The following is a 15,107-nucleotide window of genomic DNA, read 5'->3' on the forward strand; positions in this document are numbered from 1 at the left end:
CTGTATCTATTTAATTAATCAAACAATGTAAAAAAGTCACACTGGAATTAACACATCTTTATCATTAACAAACGGAAATGGCAGGTCATAATTTTTTTTTTATCGAGATTCAAAACGGCAGCCTTTTGATGTGACTGAAGACAGAGATGGATTAGGTTCTGATGTGATACACGTGAACGAACGCCATAATTAATCTACGATAGTAAATAATGTTTTATGTTCAGATTACTGATTTATTGAAGTGGACCAATTCGACTAAACGATCATAGAAAAATCTATATTTGTTTAGGCGATGTTTCAAGGGAGACAAAAACAGATAAGGATTCTACGATTTTTTTTTAAACAAAACAAATAGAAGATGACAATAAAACTAAATATAAAATTTTCTGTGTTTTTACAAATCCAAATCATTGCTGACAAGTCTTTATAATTTATTACAAGTTTTAGTAAATGAAAATTTTCAGCTTGTTAGGACGTGCTTTGTGCATGTGACAATGAATAATGCAGCCTATCGGCTTTTTTTAATCGATTTCGGAATGTAATGAGATCCTTCAATTGTACCTCTAAGCTTAATGCCAAGCAATAGAACCATTTTAGGCCAAATAAAAAAGCATGTGTGTTTCCTGTTTCCCTACCTACCCTATATTTTAAGCTTAGAAATAGCCTACCCTAAAGTTTTTTTTGGTCATTTTTCAATAAGCACTGTTAAAGTCAGGATTTCTCTCCCATAGACTCAATGTAAAAAAAAATGGTAAAATAAAAAAAAATCCCTACCTACCTACCCTATTTTTTTCAAAGATGAAACAGGAAACACACATATTATTTTCAGTGTTCCAGCTAGGTTTTCAAAAGGGCAGGGTGCCAATCCTGAAAAGGGGCATTTAACGCGCGATATGATAATATGAAAAGGGCATATTTTAATAAAAGATGTTAATCAAACATTTGTGTTTATTCATTGAATCACAGGTTATGCAAGAACAACATCAGTAGCCCATATAGAACTCTATCTTTCTACTTTTAAGGCTGAAAAACTTGTCAACCAGCTTGTCACACAAGTTTTTTTATCATTGCTTGGCACAGTTGAACTTTATAAGCAGTATGTTTTGAAAGGTGACCTGTTTTATACTGTTTCTGTGGTCTGCCACATTTTACCAGTTTCACCTTTCTACCCCTGCTGTGCTTAATGGCAATACAGCACAAAACAACAATTTTAGGATATAAAGCAACAGTGAAAAATTGTATCAAAAATAAAGAATACAGAAAAAGATGACCAAGGCACCCTACCAACACTGTTACTAAGACCCTCTTTAACTTTTCCCATAACTCGAAATAAATACCTAAACATATATATTCTTAAGCAAGATACATGTAGACATATTTTAGAATATGTAAATGGGTTACTCAATGCTAGGAAAAAAAATCAGATTGAGTTATCTTTCTTTATTCGGGTGTGCTCCTTCTTTGGAGGATTATAAACAGTACGTAAATATGATGTAAAATGATCACAATATGGCGGCTGATTTTGTTATTTTCGTATCAAAAATGAAGGCAGTCAATGACAAATACGTCTGAATTTTCTGTTTATTTTACGGAAAACAAGAAAAACAATGTCTTCAACGAGTTTATTATGGTTTTCCAACTTACTGTCATTACGTTTCCTCCATGAAACTACGGTAAACATCGCAAATTGTGCCCAAGTTGTTGTATGCACATTTCTTCAAAGATAATTGCCGACTGACCGATTTTATTTGAATGAATTAATGTTGATGATCATTAATGACCCATCCGATAAACGGATTACCTATAACAACAGATTATGACACCAGTTGTAACCATTGATCAGCTTGGGGTCGTAAACACAGTCATACACTTTTCCCCAGGTAAAATTTAGTAATAAGCGTATCATATCAATACGCACAAATTAATATGCAATCGATCTTCAAAAAAGGCAGGGCGCCCTGGAAACTGTAAAAAGGGCACAGGGCGCCACTGGGAAAAGGGCGGGCGCCGCGCCCTCTGAAAACGGCCTAGCTGGAACACTGATTTTATTTGGCCTTATGAAACATTTATAGAGGGTTTGTATGTATTTTTAATACTTAAGTATACTTGCATAAAACAGCAAGAAAATTGTACGTCTGTTTTAGAGCAACGGCATGATTGCCAATCGTGCAATAATGACACTGCAAAAAAATTGCTAAATTTGGAATTTTCAGACTAAAACAATTCTTCCTTCCTGTCTCCCTTCTGTCTAAGAATGTCATTGAGCGATAAATAAGCCTTAATAAAATGGAAAAACTGCATAATAAAACTCAAGTTCAATCAATATTGCAAAATTTCAAATAACTTCATCTAGCTTAAGGTGAACTATACTTATTGAATAGAAACCTAAGCATGATAAATAGAATCTATATGCCATTCAATCATCATATAGAATTTGATCTGTGTGTCACTTAAGAAGCAGGAACCATTAAACAGTTCCATATGGAAGAATAAACCAAATTAGCTTCCTCTGAACGTGCCCTGCCTTTCACCCCGGCAATAAAAAACAAACAACAACCATAAATGTTTTCAATTCAAAGATATTTAGACTGAAACTCTATCCATCTGACAAATGTAAAGATCTCCAATCAATTTCCTGAGGTCTGAACTATTTCATGTTTCAGTCGTTTAATGGCGCTATAAGCACTTTTAGAAAGACGGAAAATGGCCTGACAATTTCCTGACCCTGATTTACAACTCTCAAAAGTACCCTGATGTGTATAAACAGATCATAGTTAGCCATTTGCAGACAATAGCTATAAATAACACTGGACTTAGGCAGTCAAGCCTTAATAATGCAGTTTCCTAATCTGACAGTTTCACGATGAACTAGTACATTAAATATCGTAATTAAAATGGTCGAAGCAAGTTATTACTAATATTTATCTGATCAATAAACTGAGACAAAAGACCAATATTGACATTAGCATTTAAAGCTCATTGCTGTGGGGCAAATTTCAAAGACAAAAAGAAAGAAAAATACTAAATTGGGATAACAATTAAAAAAAAATGTTGGCCCCCCTTGAGTCAATTATCATCATGAATGTAAGTAAGGAGGCTTTTTGACCAAACAAATATCATAAAATGAAGTGTATTAAATTTGACCTGAATAGCATATTAAAGCAATTAATAGGTTATGTAGCTTATAATCCTATAAAAAGACAGAAAACAGTTATTTTATAAAAATATATTACGACAGGAAAATATGAAATGTATTTTATATTCAGATTTAAAAAGAAAGTTACTGCAGGAACAATAAACAGCTGCGCCATGAGCGCATGATACGCCCGACGTCTTGTGTGGAAGTTTTATGCAATAAACATTTATTGTTTTTGAGACACGGCGGGACATGTAAAAAAAACCCTCCCCCTTTTTTACAAAATACTTTAGATTAATATAACAAAGAAGTGTGTAAAGTTTTAAGCAATAATCATAAATCGTTTTTGAGATACAGCACGACATGTAAAAAACCCCTCCCCCTTTTTTACAAAATACTCAATAACTCAAAAATGAAATTTTGAATCATCACCAAAAAGTATACAGATCTTTAGATTAATATAACAAAGAAGTGTGTAAAGTTTTAAGCAATAATCAAAAATCGTTTTTGAGATACGGCGCGACATGTAAAAAAACCCTCCCCCTTTTTTATAAAATACTCAAAAACTCAAAAATGAAATTTTGAATCATCACCAAAAAGTATACAGATATTAAGATTAATATAACTAAGAAGTGTGTAAAGTTTTAAGCAATAATCAAGAAACATTTTTGAGATACGGTGCGACATGTGAAAAAAAACACACCCCTGTTTTAGTTACAAAGTGCCGTAACTCAAAAAGTTTAAATCTTATTTTCACCAAAAAGTATACAGATCATTTGACCATCATAAGAAACAACTTTATTAAGTTTCATGAAATTTGGATAAGTCGTTCTCAAGTTACGATGCGACATGTTTACGCCGGACAGACGGACAGACGGACGGACGGACAGACGGACGGACGGACAGACGGACGGACGGACACCGGACATTTGTATACCATAATACGTCCCGTCAAAATTTTGACGGGCGTATAAAAAATAACAAATATGGAAACAGAGTCTGTTTTATTTTTTTTACTTTTGAAAAAAAACCATTTATTAGACAATGATCTTCCTCATTTCAATTGCGTTTTTGTAGAGTTCAAAATAAGATTTAATGAAAAAACTGAAATTGTATCAGCCATGCTTCCTTTTATATTTTAATCTCTTATCTCATCAGTGCTACAAATGAGTTTCAGTAATGAATTCTGGGATTAATAAAAAAAAACGTCAGCAACACGCATTAATTCTTTTGACAATTCTTTTATCTAAATGATTACAAAAGCTTTAAATACTAAAAATTTCCAATGCACTGTACAAACTTTTGACGACATGCACAACATTAAATCGCTAAACATTTAGTGAAACTAATATGATTCTTACATAGATAAACAATTCAAACATTTTATATAAATGAAGGTCAAGATCTTTCACGGATATTAAAAAAAAACTTATTATGTTTTTTCAACTTAAAATTCAAATAAAAGAAACAACACTTCAAACTGAACCTTATGAGTAAATAAATTTTGTATTATAGTACAAAGGATCATAAATTTTACACGTGAATACCAAAACCCTGGTGATAAAGGGGTTAAAATGTGCTGCCGCCAAATAAGCTTTGTTGGCGTGTGGTTATAATTTACACAAGATTAACTGTGAAACTTGTAATATTTCTGACGATTTTGTTCGAAGACAAAGTGAGTCACACCAAATAAAATCAAGAATGTGGCTAGTGAACTGTGTTGTTGTTGTAATCTTACTATTGCACGACTGAGCGTGATAAACAGTATCCAAATTAAACATGCATCAGTTAGCAACGGAGAGATTGAAAATGTATTTATTTCTTCATCACTTATTTATTAAATTGGATAAAAAAAAATGTACCCGGCTTCTGTTAATCAAAATGAAATTAAATACATTTCAAAGCAATAAATTATGCTTATTCCAATTTGGTATAAGGTAAAAATATTTTTCAATTGAGTTTTCTTAAATTTTCTGATTAAATATTATACGTTCTTCTAAGTATTGGATATTAGTTGTAAATTTATCCAAAAAAAGAAATATCAGAAAAAAGTAAAATGATAAAAATACTGAACTTAGAAGAAAATCAATTTGGAAAGTCCATAATCACATGGCAAAATCAAATAACAAAACGCATCAAAAACGAATGGACAAGAACTGTCATATTCCTGACTTGGTACAGGCATTTTCAAATGTAGAAAATGGTGGATTAAACCTGGTTTTATAGCAGTCTCATCAAATTCCGTTATATTTACATTGATGCCTTAACTAAACAGACACAATAAATAAAATAGTCAAAATATGCATCTTCCTAACTTTTTTTATGTAAGGAAGTTTGCTTGATAAAAAGTCTGATTTGACTCGTAATGATAATTGAAAATACAGTAATAAATATCTATTTATTTACAAAACAAGCACCAAAAAGAGTATTCATACAGATCAGATCCAAAAGCTATCCTTAAATGCCATTTACACAAGAAAAGCTATATATACAATTCAGTCGATGATAATAGTATTACATAAACATCTTCTCCCACCCTGGGCCAATGTCACTCGAAATAACATATCATTTAAAAAAAAATTCTTGTGGTTAGGATACCAACAAAATTTGATCTGATAGCAATTTATATATTAATTCTACCTAACTATCGTAAATGTACCTACCGTTTGAAGATATCGTTATCGCTATAATAACACCTTAGATGAACACTTTCATTCAAATTACAGGTAAGGTAAAACACTCCAGTGAAGTGGATGTTATGTGTCGAAATAGCACCTAAGTTGTCGAAATCAGTTTGATTTGTCCTTTAACGATATACTGTTTACTGTCTATCTGCTGACTTAAAAATCATGTGACTTGTTGTTTCTTATAGCGGGTAGAAGTAGCTTTGGGTTTTCCTACATGTAAACAAAAATATTATATAAAAGATTACATTACATTGCATACAAAATGATGAAAACTTTGCAATTCAGTGTCATAAGAATTTAATAAAAAAAAAATTGATACTGACTATGAGGTATGGGCTTTGCTCATTGTTGAAAGCCTTACAGTGACCAATAATTGTTAACTTTTGCCTGTGTCATTTGTTCTCTTGTGAACAGTTGCCACATTGGCAATCATACCAGAGCTACCGTACTTTTTATTTATATAATGAAAAAAGTTAGACATTTCTCACGTAAGATTTTATATGGAATTTAAAAAAACTAAAAAAACTGTATTAAAGTTAGAAAAAGCACAGTTGCTAAACCTGGTCATTTTAGGCAAATAATGACAAAATATCTTTTATAGCAACAAAATTCTTGAAAAATTCTTATTTCAAAAATACAATTAACATAAATTTCTAAAATTTCCAATTTTTCAAGAAACATATTCCCCCCCCCCCCCCAAATATTTGTTATGCAATAACAGGAAATTTTCCTTTGCCATCATGCAATTGAAATGAATTCTTTACATAAAAAATGATAGAAGAGAATCTCAAAATGGCATATCCACAAAAAACCGAATTATGCAAGTTAAATTAAACAAGTATGTAATTTGTGGAGTTGGCAGTTATAGTAGCTGCAATCTATATCATATAAAACGGTCATTGAACCAGCTACAAGCTAAAGATTTTACAAGTCAATATTTCATGGACTCATTATTAGTCTTCCGGTTAAAGTATATCAGTGAACCAGAAGAATCCATTTGGGTCAAAATAAAAGAGCACACTTGCAAATTGGACAACTGTAAATTCAGAAACTATTGCAATGTTTTTATTATTGTGAAAAATGTGACAGGATTATAATCACAGTAATTTGAACTTGCGTTTTGAAATTTTTAATACGAATCAAACAGAACTTGTCTCAATATCACAAAAATTTAAATCACATTTTAGTTTACAATGGCAAAATTGCAATAATAAATGCATGCAATAATTTCTGAATTTACTCGGAGTGACTGGAAGCAAAAGAAATAGCCAGTGGCGCAAGCTATATTAACATGCAATTTTAAATCTTGTGATAATTTGATGCTATCTTGTACCTAGTCACTACAAAATAAATGAGGATCAAAGTCATTTGATATGATTTATTATGAAAGGTTAATTACGAGTCAAACCATAAAATCTATGTTCCTTTTTAAATCTTTTTAAAGTTCAACATCAATCTCATGGACCCAATTCATCTCCACAAAGAACAAAAGTAAAAGTATATTTCAAGTCTTTTTGAAAGACAATTAAGGAATGACTGTAATATTACAGTCATTTTTTATAATTTAATTGTAAATTCCATTTTAAACTGTAGAAAACCATGAAAAAACGTTGATGACGTCACGGTCACATGACTAAATTATGTCTATGGGTTGATAACAAAATAACGTCAACCAATCAGAAGACGCGTTACATCCAAAATTAAATTATTTAGTTATATATTATGTTTTGAGTGCTATTCTTAGAAAAAACATTCAACAATATACATTTATAAGACCTCAACTACAAAATTCCATGTTTGTATGGATATGACAAAGTCCAATGCTGTGCTACAGGAAATCATAAAATTTCTTCAAACTGTCTAAGGGCTATTCCAGAAAAAAATGTATGGGGGGGGGGGGGGGGTTGGAAGGCACATTATATTAATACTACATGCCTTTTTGGGTAATGGGTATCAGAGCAACTTTTCACACTATAATGCACTATAATTCTCACTTACAATTGTCTGGTTGGCGGGTGCTGACAAAAACTGCCTTCCAACCCCCCATACATTTTTTTCTGGAATAGCCGTTACTTCAAATTCAACCATGACAGTTGTAAAATGTATCTATATGCTTAAGATATTACAATGTATGAGGGTTTCATTGAAATCAAGCAAATTGTACAGGACAAGTTTTAGATATTAGCTTCAGACATATGAATATTAAAAGCTGTGGACACTATAACCCCACCCCCCCCCCCGCCCTTTCAGAAGAACATTCAGACAAAAGACATGATTATCCGTCATGATAATATTCCATCTGTTTTTCAGCAGGTATATCGAATGAATATCTGAAATTTAATTGGATGAAATTAAAGAAAGAATGAAACATATTTGCTTTAAATTTAGAATTGTTTGATTCATAACTTTTTAATAAAGCCACCTACACTATGAGTTTGATCGTTCTATAAGACCGATCGGTGGTTCACACTTCAAAGAAATGACCTAAACCTCATAGTCCAAATAGAATGATAGTTAATATATTTATAAATCTGTAGCCCAAGCTGCTTCACAAATCGTAGAAGTATTTAGTGCAATGAAAAAGGAATAATCAAACTTTTTATGTCCATTAGTTTATTTTCTGTCCTCTTTGAAGTACAAACTGTTGTTTTAATTGTCTTATAATTATTCTTTTCTAGCTAGAGAGTATTTCAACTTTTATATTTCTATAATTTAATTCTAGTATTGCTCGTCATTCCTACAATGAGAATAATTCGGCTAATATCTATGGGCAGAAATCCAAAAACATGAAGTGCAAATAAAGTTCTTAAATGTGCAAAACGATTAATCTCGCCAACCTGTTTTACGACATGGAAGTCAAATAAAATTTTAAATATTATATTTCCGATTATAATAAAAACAAATCAATAAACCAGTCTTTACTTCTAATAAGGTTTCAAAATCATTCATTCAAAAATACCCTGGTACGTCTTTTTATTAACTTCATTAGAATCTAAAGAGTTAGTAAAATATTTACTGTCAAAAACAAATATATTTTCTCCCATTTCGTTCTGAATGCACGAAAGGGAAATAAATTTCACAAGTTGTGATTTAAGTCCAGGGTTCTATATGTGTAGCATGAAATGCTATTGATAAATTGAATATAAAATCGTTAATCTGCCAATTAAACGTACAAAAGACAACATCATAAATGGTTATTTCATATGGACTTGGAGACTGGGAGAGTTAGAAGAAGAATTTACTTTCATTACATTACTAAACGTCTGCTCAGAGAATCTCAATCCCTAGTGTGTTTATATTCACCTGTCTCCACAACAGGTTGTAAAGCTCTTGATAAATTGTCTGAAATGATACTAATTTTTTTTTTAAAAGTCGACTTTTATATAAATAATTCACTATTTTTCAGAATCTTGTGTATTCAGGTATTACTGACAGGACTGCACTCTTGTAAAATATTTTAGGTGGTAATTTATAAATTTGAAGTAACAAAAATCAGCCCTGACTGTAATCAATATATATATATGACATTTTCAAATTAGTATCTAACATATTTTCAAACAAACAAATCTTTCATTCCACATTTTGTCCCCCAAAATCCAGAAATGAAAGGTACATTTTTCAAGTGAGAGCACAAATTCAGACTAACCACAAGCCCTCAGTATATATATATTCCAGGCATGTTTAAATGTTGTCAGACCAGAACAACTGTCACAAAAAGAGGCCTCTGAAACAAGTTTATGAATAAGAGGATATTTTATAATGCAGATCATATATATCATTTAATTTAAAGTTAATTTTCTTGAAGTGATGAAAATTCCCAAAACTATGTAAAATCATAGAATTTAAGATAGTACCCTCTACTTTCTTAAAAATGTAAATGTTTCTTTTCACATCAAAATTGCAATAATAGTTTTTGCCAATGTAGACGAAAAATTATTGAAAATGTCATCAGGAAAATACATCAATAGTGAAATTTCTAAGCCAATTATTCAAATATTCATAATACGACAGAATAAATAAATCACAAACCACAAAGCCTTATTAAAAGTGTTAAATAAATATTACAGATGATTTCAATGATAAATTTTATTGTTAATCAAAATTCAAACTTTTCTTTTGTAAAAATCACATAGTCGAGAACCTATGAAAATTTGACAAAGATTTTCAGATTAAGATTTTAAGATGCGGCACTTTTTGTTTCGACGTGTGGTATATTGTCGAGATTTATGTAAAAGGGCATAATTTAATAACCCAAGGTTATCTTGATAATACTAGAAAACCCTCGCTTGTCAAATGGACAATGGGGTCCCCCGAAACTAAATCATGAAACTCAATGCACCTAAGACATTTAATAAAGATTTAGTTCAGCAAATGAAAATCTATAATTTCATCTATAGACTGGCTTGATCAATCTATTAACTGTGAAAAGATAACAACTTGATGATCCCGGCTATTTTTAATTTATCTCGTGAATATACGACAAACAAGTGCCCTATTAAAAATTCAGCTTTTGAAAAAGTGTCAAAGTTTGAAAGTTATCTGATCTTAACGGAAATATTGATGATTTATCTTATCTGTCAAATAATTATATTAAAAGCGATGGATTCGTAAAATCTTTTTTCTATTCTATCTAAAAATATTTGCTATATCATCTTAATTATATTTCATTGTTGAAAGCACCTTTAATTTTGATTATTATGGATAAAATCTGTCGGGAAATGAAAATTTAACAGATAGCATCTACCCCCCTAAAGAGTATGAAAAGTTCAGTTCTTAAGCTATCCGAGACTGATCAGAATAATCAGAATAGTACTACATGTACATGGACTTGAGTGCAAAACTAAAATGAAAAATTTGCAATTGTAGAGTCTGCTTATTCTGCATGTGGTTAAGAAGTTACAAAAACAAACCACATTCCCTTTGTGTATAGACATGGCAAATGTTCATTTATTGTAAATGAAAACCTTTATATTCTTTAAATTAATTAGAAGGTGCATTAAAATAACATGCAAGTGCAGATTGATGGATGCACAGATTTATAAAAATTTACCAATGGAGAAACATGACAATAAATGGACAGAATTTACTGATAGTGGTTTATAAAAGACTAATCATACCAAATTCATTATTAAAGGGGGGGCTTAACAAAAATGTCTAATCTTTACAAATCTTTATTTGGGTTTAATCTAATAAGAAGCCTTTCTTGTTTGATTAGACTGAGATACTTGTAAAATCATCATCTTCTATAATGCCGAGTTATTGCATTTATATTTCTGCGGATTCATTACAAAATAGTAAAAACACCCATCATGCAAATTTGCCTGGCTTCATTATTTCCAATTTGTTTCCTAAAGAAATAATTAAAACTTTTGCCTAATTCCGTGTGTTAAGATTAAGTCAGTGTCATTTAAATGTCCTCCTGACAGTAAAGATGTTTTAACTTTAAAATCACATTTCTCTTCTTACTTGCAAATTATTTAATTTCAAACAGTCTCAGTGGCGGATTCAGAATTTTTCATAAGTGGGGTCCACTGACTGCCTAAGAGGGGGCTCGCTCCAGTCATGCTTCAGTGATTCCCTATATAATAATCCAAATTTTACCACAAAGGGGGGGGGGGGGCTGGGCCCCCTGAAAACAAGAATGTGTCCTCAGTACACGAATGCCTCACTCGCACTTTCATTTTCTATGTTCAGTGGACCATGACATTGGGATAAAAACTCTAATTTGGCATTAAAATTAGAAAGATCATATCATAGGGAACATGTGTACTAAGTTTGAAGTTGATTGGACTTCAACTTCATCAAAAACTACCTTAACCAAAAACTTTAACCTGAAGCGGGACAGACGGACGAACGGACGGACGAACAGACGGACGCACAGACCAGAAAACATAATGCCCCTCTACTATCGTAGGTGGGGCATAAAAACTCTAAATCCGCCTCCAGGTCTTAGTGTTATCATTATTTTCCCTCATAGCGACATTTTCACTGGGTGAGGATTCATATGATGCATGGTTGTTATAACCCTTTGGATTTGGGATGTTCATTCTGATACCCACATTGGGTGAGTGTCATGCATTATTATACACATTAAAACATCATCCAAACTGGGAGTGGGCCCGAATGGCGACAGTAGCATTCCAAATTTCCTGCCCTTCAAACATGGGTGAACTTTATTGCAGACATCATTAAATATGATACAAATGTGTGTTATAAGTGTTCTCATCCTCAATATGCATGAACTATTTGTCACTGGACACAAAGCAAGGGTTGGGTGGAGGGGGTATATATGAGCCCAATTGAAAATAGAGCCATTAGAAGCCGCCAGAAGTGGACTATGTACATTCTATACATAATATCTTAAACACCTGGCATTAGCTGCAAATAACACTTTTTTTTATCTTTAAATGCAGATTTTCCATAAATTAGATCAAATCTGCAAATAAAATCATTAATTCCATTATATTAAATCAAAATCCTTATTGATTAACGTACCAGATATTATAAAATAAAGAATATCTTGCATCTTAATCTAAAAACAACTGCTTGTAAACTCCTCTTTGAAGAACACACCTTATTTCTTTAATGCTAGTTCTGTCCATTTACTTTCCCTTGTATAGTGAAAACTTTAATTTATCGATTATCTGCAGATCTACACCAAACCACCCTGAATGAAAAAATTCTTATTCAACACCTTGGTAGTTTTCGTTAAATCTGTCTTGATTATTATCCTATACTATTTGAATAGGCAATTTAACCTCACTGTTATGACATTACCGTCTTTCGTCAAAAATTTCCAGAAGCGTAAAAAAAATTGTGAATTAAACATGAACTAGACATTTTTCTTAACCTTAAATGCAAGAAGAAAAGTTTAAAAACACCAAATTAAGACATAAATTCTGTTAAAGACATGATAATTTATGGTTTAAATCAAATGTGTTGAACTCGAAATTATAGGTTTTCAAAATGAAATCATTAAAAGTCGTCATTATCCTTTTTAGTGGTTAAAGGAAAGGTTAATTTCTCCAAAATACAAAGTGAGAGCATGACAGGTGTAGCACGCACACAATACTGTGACACTATGATTAGGTTCCAAGATAAAATCTACCCTTTCGCACTCAAACAATTAGACAAACAATTACCACCTTCAGCAAGAATAATTTACTGATTTCATTTTGCATATGGTCAGAACTGGCGACAAATAACATTAATTATGGCTGCAATTAAACCAAACCACAAACCACTGTCAGTCATTCTAATTTTTCAAAGGTTAAAATTCTGGAAATAGTAATTATCAATCTACTTGCTGGACAAATTCCAAGAACTTCATTAAATTCTGAAAATTAAACCTTACATATTTAAGAGCTCCCTTCCTTTTTTCTTATTAAATAAATGGAGAATGTGATCCATGGGATACAGATAATGAATTTTTGCATATAAAGTTGTAAAGGGGCATAACGCCAGAACTGTGAAAGTGACAGCACCCAAATTCTACCTTGATCTCAGTTTAGTGATATGAACATTTGTGTAGTATAAGTTTTAAATTTTTGGTGAGGTAAACTTAAATTAGAGAATGGAAACCAATTTGGTATGTACAAATGTACAAGAGTAAACCTTAATGACCTATCTTGTATATATATGACAGGGGCATAAAAAATCATGGCATCTTTTATATCATAACTTCTTTAATATGAAAGTTACTATTTATTCAATCTTTTCTTATAACTATATACATGTTTTATTTTTTTAAATAAGAGATGTGCCAGAGGTATATATAACCAATTGAAAAAGTATTCTAACAATATTAAACAACCAAAAGATATTTTTTAAATATTCTTTAAATTCTGTCAACTCTCTTATCATTTTGATAAAATCATGAAACTAACAATACATTTGTCTGGATACAGTACAGAAATAATTGGCCATATGGAGAGATTTTCATTATCAAGAAAGAACAATTTATTATAAGCAGCGCGAGCCTTACAAAATAACAATAGAACTTATAATCCAGCCTCCTCCCATTTTAAAAGGAAAACAAAACATGCTGAGCCATTTTCCGACAAACATGTTTTTACATAATCAACGTGAATTGAAACTTTTAACCATTAAACAGCGTGTAAACAGTTAATATGATACCCAGCATGAAACAAAGATACAGGACAAACAAAAACTGAATACGGATGTGGAGTGTATAAATTATGAAAATTATGGATGCAAATAAAAATTTACCGATAAATTCATAATTATACTCCCCCTTTTATTAAAAATCGTTGAATTTTTTTAATTTTCCATCAATGTTTTCTCACCACCTGGCAAATTAACCAATGTTTTCAAATAAAAATTATACAGCCTCTCGGATTAAATTATTCATTCTTCGTCTGAAACACAATTAAAGAGATAATCAGAGGATAGTCGGCAAAGCATGACAAACCACAGAAAGTTGAACCTTTACTTAGTACAAAGAGTCAATACTTCCCATTTAAAACCATACCGTGATAGGTCAAACCCATATTCTCGTGGTCATGCGATGGGTATTATCTAGAATCATGAGATGGAAAAATAAACACGGAATTAATATCCTTAAATGACATGAATTGTTTCATATAAAGTTGTCATTTTTTTTCCTTTAGAAATCTATCGTCTTTTCAGAAAACTATTAACTGAAATAAACTACACGGTCAATTATAAAGAAAAGAGAACCGAACTTGGATACATGCAGGTCAACAATAAACAGGATGGATTTCAACGAACAGATCGCTGATTCAACCTCGCCGTAACATTAGAAATCACTTTTATGACTAAATCAAAGCATTTCAATAATGAGGCTCCGAACAGATCTATAGAAATCATCATCTTTTTGTTTGACGGAAAAATAGATGTGTGGGAATTCTCAATAAATACATAAATTATTCCGTATCTTTTATAAATTACGGACATTATTTACATAGGACTACAGAATCTCAAGGGAAGATATCCCTATTCTGATCTGTTAATTGTGTAAATTTCTTTTGTTTTTTTTAATTTGTTTGAATAGGAAAATCTATATTACAGACAAGGAGATATAATTATTAAACATAATTGTCATAATTCCAAAATAATTATAATTGTTTTGAAATTTCCTCATTATATTTCATCCCAGACATCCCTGTCATGTCTGTTGTCTCATTCCAGTTTTTGTTTTAAAAAGCATGATGAAATAGTGATTTTTCAAAATTAACATTGCCAACTTTTGAAACTTGTTAGCCAACCAATAAAAGCATGTTACAGTGCATTTGTATCACCTA

General features: G+C 31.3%; 1 protein-coding gene across 2 annotated transcripts in view; it reads right to left on the reverse strand.

Annotated features, from left to right (window-relative positions):
• LOC143042382 (protocadherin-9-like) overlaps nt 1–15,107 on the reverse strand; it is an 82,430-nt gene that overhangs the window by 44,681 nt on the left and 22,642 nt on the right. For both annotated transcript variants that reach the window (XM_076214661.1, XM_076214662.1), the window contains exon 4: nt 5,800–6,033. The gene's annotated coding sequence lies outside the window, so the exon portion shown is untranslated. The remainder of the gene's footprint in view (nt 1–5,799; nt 6,034–15,107) is intronic.

This window comes from Mytilus galloprovincialis, chromosome 8 (assembly GCF_965363235.1).
Source record: "Mytilus galloprovincialis chromosome 8, xbMytGall1.hap1.1, whole genome shotgun sequence".
NCBI lineage: Eukaryota > Metazoa > Mollusca > Bivalvia > Mytilida > Mytilidae > Mytilus > Mytilus galloprovincialis.